Here is a 6931-nt window from a genome sequence, read left to right as displayed (position 1 = left end):
TTAATTGACAACAGATGCTGCCTTCCTGTTGATTGGAATTATGGAGGTCTGACTCTCAGTTAAGCTGTTATGTCTAACTCTCTCTGTTTGACTGACAGCTACTCCACGGCTGTGTCTGTGTCCGAAACCTCAGGCAGCTGCCTTGCTGCCTCACTGTCCAGTCACTCGATGACTAAACAGGTGGTGTTTTGTCTCCAAAGGAAACTGTTTTTGTCTCCCAATAAATATGTCTTTCAAGGAACAATAACATCATGTCTAATAATCTAAAACAAATTCTAGTGAGCTTTAGATATATTGCATGCATGAGAATAATAATATATGCATAGTAAAGCCTACACATAAACACATTACGAGTCTCTTATGCTGCTCACCAAGGCTGCATTTATTTGATCATAAATACAGTAATGCTGTGAAATATTACAATTTAAAATAACTGTTTTCTATTTAATATATTTTAAAATATCGTTTGTTCTTGTTATGGCAAAGCACTCCCATCTTTCATTATATCATGATCCTTCAGAAATCATTCTAATTTGACAATGTTGACATTAATCATAGTTAATATATTATCAAAATATAACAAATAATTCATATTATTAAACTGTTGTGCTGGAAACCATCATTACAATTTTTCCCCAGGATTCTTTGATGAATAAAAAAAGTTCAAAAGAACAGCATTTATTTGAATTAGAAATTAGAATCTTTTGTATCATTAAAAAATACTTTTGATCAATTTATTTAATGCGTCCTTGGCTTAATAAAAGTATACATTTCTTATAAAATCTTTCTGACCCTAAACGTATTGTATAATTTTCCTTAAAAATTATTCTTCCTTAGCCATCAGACAGCAAATTTATTTCTTTCCATTCAAAATCCAAACCTTGTACCTTATTGTCTTCCCACCATCTAGACTAGCATTTTGGTCTACTTTGAAGTTGAAGCATTACATCTTCCTATTTTTAGCCTTTGAAGCAGACTTATGTAAACAGCTCAAAGCTCACAAAATACACTGAATGGAACTTAGATGCATACGGCTGTATCATGTCTTCATGAGGAGTTGAGCAGTTCTCAGGGGAGGAGCAGGGGGTCGGTGCTGACAGCCTTTAATGTATGTGGACTGTCTTCATGTCCTTCCTGTTGGCCATTAGTTTCCTGGTACTAACTCTGGAGGAGGAGGTTGTGCAAGGTCCAAATCCTGCTAAGAATCAGCCCTGTCATTCTCTATCCTTACTTTCCAGGCGATTTTTATTCTTTTCTCACTAGCTTGGAATGTTCTTGTCTAATTCACGCTAGCAGTCACTCTGGGAGAGGAACTGAGGCCTCATCCATTTGTTTTAACTCTGTTGCCAGTGTACAATAAAGAGATTTTCCATCTTTTTTTTTTTCATTTCTCCGTAATTGCAGAAGGGACCTTTCCGTAGACCCTTTCAACATTGCCAAGTTCGTCTTTCTGTTAGTGTTGTTTTGTGTTCTTTAATTGATCCACTCACAGTAACTGGCTATTGTTTAGTGCTGCTTTATTCATTGGCACTGTAATTGAAATTAGATTAATCAAAATCTCTTGTGCCAGGGAGTGCTCTGTGAAGAGAGGCTGTGATTCTCTAATGAAGACCACACCAACAATGAAACCCATGTGAACCAAGAGCACCAGAGCAGATCTGTTGTTCCTTGGATAAAAATAGGCAGCTGACTCTCTGTCCAGAGTTTCATTCATCTGTTTGTCATCAGAAGCCTTTTGTCTCTGTTTCTGTGGGTGAAACAAGCAATAGGAGACTGGCATGAGGTCATAGAGCAAGGGTCAGTCTCTCTTTTCACATTGAAACTACCATTGTGTAATTATGAAAGATTTGTGTCATTAAATGTACCTTACATACAGAAGCACCAGGTAAGAGCTTATTTTTTGCTAGTGGATGATAAACTGCTGTTTTGTGAGTTCTTTTGGGTTGTTTGAGTTCACCTCTGTGGTGTTTAGGGCATTGGGGGCAGTGTGAGGCCTGCTGACGCATTCAACCTCCCCGGTGATCTGGGAGAGAATGTCACTGCACAATGCGCAGCCATGGACACGCACAAACACCCTTGCAGATATTCCTGTAATGACTGCTGTGTTATACAAATACTGTTATGTTGATCTTTATATGAAACTGAGAGCTAGCTTGTAGTTTGTCAACTTTGCTCACAATGTGGCGGCACAAGAGAGTAACATTACATCTGTGCAAAGAAGAAATCACATTGTTGGTATTTGATGTGCAGTACTGCAGCCAAGTGTTAAAATACTGAATCTGAAATGACTTTTTAAAGGGTTTTATTTTATTTATTACTGTCAGGATTCTGAACTGTTCTGAGTCATGTTTTACCCTGGTCTTAGTTCCTGTTTGTCCTTATTTGGTCGTGTTCCTGTCCTAGTTTAGTTAATTTGTAATTCTGTACGCCTGTGTTTCTCCAATTATCCCTTGCATTTAAGTTTGAGTCTGTGCTGTCTGTCTTTGTCCGATATTGAATGTCAACCCTATGTGTTTCCAGTGTCACCTCCTGGATTCTTGGATTAAAAGGCTGTTTGAGTGTATGCTTTGTCTCCTTGCTACTCGCTAAGTGTTACAAAATCTCAGACAGTAACAGTTACCTCCATTTGTTCCCCGTGTTTTGTTTCTCTTTTTACTCAGTTTTTTTTTTTCGTTGTATGTTCCCTGAAGTATACTCTCGTCTGGCCTGAATTCCTCCAGGGGAGTGTTCTCTCGATAACCATCCCATGCCAGCAGCTACCCGGATGAGCATGCTCTGCTCATTATATGATGCAAGCTTGAACACCGCAAGCAGAGCACTGCCGTCTGAAGATGGTCCTCAAGAGGATTTTGCCGCCTTCGTGGAGTGGACTCTGGTGAGAAACGGATCACCACTCACCATCTGCCCTGTGGATGATCTCGCCAGATCCGCTTCTGACCCAGAGCCCAGCCCACCACCTCCCCGCAGTACCGAGCATCAGCCTGAGGGCAATGATGGAGAGCCATTTCCCGCCATGAGCAAAGCCAAGCGACTGAGCAGAGGATCGCCATGGAAGTTGAGCCCAACCTGTCAAACCAGGTATGAGAGCCGGCGACAGTTCCCACCACGAGAGAGCAAGCTGTGGACGGTGTGAGCACGGAGTGGAGCTCCACCTCCTCAACTGTGGCTGAGGGTGAGCTGATTATACAGCTGGGACTGCTGGACCTTGAGGGGTATTTAATCAACTGGGCGTCTGATCTGGAGATCGAACTGCATCCTCTCTCTATCATCTCCGCTGGTCCTGTCCAGGCCTCCTTTGCCCTTGGTAACCTCATTCTGCCCTAAGGGTGTTTCCGATACTCCAGTGCCCGCTCCTCGAAAGTGCCCCCCAGTGCCCGCTCCTCGGAAATACCCGCCCTCCCACCTGCTCCAGCCTCCTCCACTGCTGTTATGTTGATCTTTATATGAAACTGAGTGCTAGCTTGTAGTTTGTCAACTTTGCTCACAATGTGGAGGCACAAGAGAGTAAATCCAGTGCCTGCTCCTCGAAAGTCCCCTCCAGTGCCCGCTCCTTGGAAATACCCACCCTCCCACCCACTCCAGCCTCCTACACCGCTGTCGTCTGGTAGCCCGTCTGCTCACCCACAGCCTACCATCATTATGGTTCAAGCCCCGCAGGACTGCCATGCTCCAGCGCCGCTGGGGTTGGAGTGTCCTTCAACTCCACCACCAGCCTCCAAGGCCCGGACTCCATCTTGGCCCATAGACCCAGCGTCTCCACCTCTGGTCCTAGCTCCCTCGTCTCCATGGTCAACTGTTCATCCATCAGCTCCACCAGGCTCCCTCATCCCTCCAGCTCCATCTTGGTTGGGCGTCAACCTGCCATCACCTCTGGACTCCTTTCCTCTGGCTGCACCTCATCGGTCCGTCCCACCAGCTCTGTTGAGCTCCTTCCTCCTGCAACTCCACCTTGGTCCTCAGTCGCTCTGTCTCCACCGCAGATCTCAGGATCTTGCCTCGGTCGGCAGAGTCCTCGTCTCCACCCTGGCCCCCCGGATCCTCTGCATCCCCCTGGCTCATTGGCTCTCCATCTCCACCTCAGGCTCCTCCTCCACCTCCACCTCCTCCGCCACCGTTGATTTGCCCTATGGAGTCGGCAGGCATCCCTGCTCCATAGCTCCTCCCATCGTTGGCTCCACCATGGGCAGCTGTTATGGCTGTGGCTTGGGTCTTGCTGTGCTCCTTTTACTCAGGATCCATCCTGTTTCCTCTCAGATATCCGTCCTCCTCCGGAACTTCCTCCCAAGTTCCCACTCACGCCTCCCTCAGTTGTTTCTACGATGCGAAAATGCACCTTCCGGAAGGGGGCATATTGTCAGGATTCTGAACTGTTCTGTGTCATTTTTCACCCTGGTCTTAGTCCCTGTTTGTCCTTATTTGGTCATGTTCCTGTCCTAGTTTAGTTAATTAGTTATTCTGTACACCTGTGTTTCTCCAATTATCCCTTGCATTTAGGTTTGAGTCTGTGCTGTCTGTCTTTGTCCAAGATTGAATGTCAACTCATGTTTTTCCAGTGTCACCTCCTGAATTTTTGGAGTAAAAGACTATTGTTTGAGTGTATTTTTCTTATGTGAAAGTCACAAATATAGTATAGATTTTAAAGGGGGGTGGTTGATTGCGATTTAATTTTTTTTACTGTAAGTTAGTGTGTGATGTTGCTGTTTGAGCTTAACAAATATCTGAAAAAATTACGATGCTGATATTTCAATGCAAACGGAGAAATCATCTTTAAAAATTATGGAAGTTGAATGCTTACAAATACGGCTCTTGGGGAATACAAAGGGTTACTTCCCAGGTTTGTTAGTTCACAAACCCTGATAAACCCCGGCTCCCGGAAACAAAAGGGGTGAGGCCATGTTGTGCTGCTTAAGAGAAAAGAAAGAGAAAATAGGGTACATGGAAAAATCTATTCATATATTAATCACAATTTTTTTTTCTAACAATTTGAAAACAGAATTCTAACTTGTGAATTAATGAATTCACAAGTTTCAAAATCAATGTTCAAAAGCAGCGGCCCTCAATCCTTTTCCACGAGTGCCCTGCTCTGCACATACTCTGTATTATCTCATTCAGATCAACAGCTCAGCTCCAGCAATTAACTGTTCCAATTATACACATATTTTCACAGTGAGTGTGATTTAACCAAGTACAATATGCTCCTAGATCAACATTCCCAACAACCACTAAGAATTGAGATATAACTTTTCAGGAAAAATATGTTTTAGGCTTAAAATCTGGGTCAGGTGCTTCTACACCAGGGGTGTCAAAATTAATTCCTGGAGGGCCAGAGCACTGCAGAGTTTAGATGCAACCCTAATTAAACACACCTGATCCAACTAATCAAGTCCTTCAGGCTTATTTGAAAACTACATGGTATGTGTGTTGGAAGTGAACTCTGCAGGGCTCCGGCCCTCCAGGAAATGAGTTTGACACCCCTGTTCTACACCCTTGTTAATCAGCTATCATTTCCCACTGATTTTAGGAATAAATTATGAGGGTTAGGTTTAGGTTTAGTCTGTAATCATGACAATTAATATGAAAAATAGTAAAAATTCAGTAATGGTTAGTGGCCAAATTGAATTAGTGGAGGTATCAAAATTGTTTTAATAGAATTTACTTCATAAAAGTCCTTAGGAACAAATGTGTCTATGGATAAAGAAATACCCATAAATGAAACTAAAACATAAAAAAGCAAAATGATTAAACTTGCTTTTAAAGACATAACACATGCTCCTTTTAACAATATTGGATATAAAAAAAGTGTGAGAGGATCAAACAAGCAATTTATTTTAGTCTCTCTAGATACCTTCTGCCTTTCAATCATAAAAAGTGACAGGCGTTCAAAGTTGCGCACATTCTGAGCTATTTTTCTGTCAGCAATGAAATAAATCAGGTTTCACGTTAGCACAGAGAGATCAAGCTTTTCCCCGAATGGAACAAAGCTGGTCTCTGGGGTCTCAACGCTTTTCAATCAGGATTGTAGTATCTTGGATGTTGACGTCATGGCAACAGGCTGTGTAGGAACGGGCACAATTGCAACACTTAACACAGCTCATAGATGACTTTGTCACTCCCACCATCTTAGAACATGTAAAACCAAATCCAGGCAAATAAGTGGCCACTCTCACTGACCCGATTCTGTCGGCAGGCTGTGGGCTTATCAATGGAGCCAGCCGAGTGACATGCTGTGGCAGTGAATAGCTTGTTAACAGGGCAGCGATGGACTGGGAGCAGCAGTAATGCAAGAACAGCTCCTGAAAATCACACCAATGCCACAGTCATATAGTTATCAGTTCTCTCTGAAGCTCAGTGAATGATGTCTTATAAAGTCATTTTGTTGTTCTGAGCGATCAGAGCAGAAATGTTTCACTGTAATAATACTAATGAACTCTTTTTGGACTCTTAAAGGGATATTTCAGGTGTTAGGCAAAATGCTAATCCAAGCTTCACTTTTCCATTCAATGAAAGTGAATGGGGACCACGGCTTGCAAGATTTTATAGGCAAGATATTTCGGGAATAATTACCTAAATGTTAAGCTGTGTCATCCGTCTTATAGCACAGCTTCATTAGTGCTTTTGTGCCCATTATTGAAGCTTGACCGCCTTGACAGCCCCCGAACACTTTCATTTGTATGGAGAGAAGCTCAGACATTTCTGTGAAATATCTTCTCTATATTACACAGTTCTTATTTTTGAGTGATCTAGCCCTTTAATAGTGACAAAAGTATATGCCAGCACATTCTATTTAATGAGATGAATTTTTGCTGTGTGTAATTAGTCTGTGACTGAAAGCATTTACTGTTTATCTTCTGGAGTGATCCATATGTTTAATTACATGCTGTATGATGAGTGGGAAGAATCCCTGAGACTCGTGTGCGCTGCTGTGTGTTAT

The sequence above is a fragment of the Carassius auratus genome, chromosome 38 (assembly GCF_003368295.1).
Source record: "Carassius auratus strain Wakin chromosome 38, ASM336829v1, whole genome shotgun sequence".
Classification (NCBI taxonomy): Eukaryota; Metazoa; Chordata; class Actinopteri; order Cypriniformes; family Cyprinidae; genus Carassius; species Carassius auratus.
This window is presented reverse-complemented; position numbering follows the sequence as displayed.